Here is a 408-nt window from a genome sequence, read left to right as displayed (position 1 = left end):
GTTTCCCTTCTTCTTCTCCAAATCTTAATGTTTTTTGAAAAAGCATGTTTTTCGTATCATAAATTTTCTTTTAGAAAGATAACATCTACCATAACAAATATTTGCTTTACTGCATTTACCTTTTACTACATTGTTGCTAGATCATTTATGCCATGTTCTAGGTTATTTTATTCTGATAACTATAAATTTGATATATTTCTCCTCGTGAAAATAAAAAAATATGTGGTTGACTGAAATATTTCAACATAATTATTATAATTAGAAAAAAAATAGTTTATTCATCCTGTTTAACATAAAATACAAAATATCAAAATACAGTGCACATACAGTAATATATATTTTTATCTTTGTTAGTGTCAAACCCAAACACAAGAGTTATTCTGCTTAAATATACATAATATGACCCGT

General features: G+C 25.0%; 1 protein-coding gene across 1 annotated transcript in view; it reads left to right on the top strand.

Annotated features, from left to right (window-relative positions):
- LOC119592476 (integumentary mucin C.1-like) overlaps nucleotides 1–408 on the top strand; it is a gene marked incomplete in the record, with an annotated part of 4,500 nt that overhangs the window by 1,280 nt on the left and 2,812 nt on the right.

Source organism: Penaeus monodon, chromosome 30 (genome assembly GCF_015228065.2).
Source record: "Penaeus monodon isolate SGIC_2016 chromosome 30, NSTDA_Pmon_1, whole genome shotgun sequence".
In the NCBI taxonomy this organism is placed as follows: domain Eukaryota; kingdom Metazoa; phylum Arthropoda; class Malacostraca; order Decapoda; family Penaeidae; genus Penaeus; species Penaeus monodon.
The sequence above is the reverse complement of the archived record's forward strand: the minus strand, read 5'-3'. Positions and strand labels throughout refer to the sequence as shown.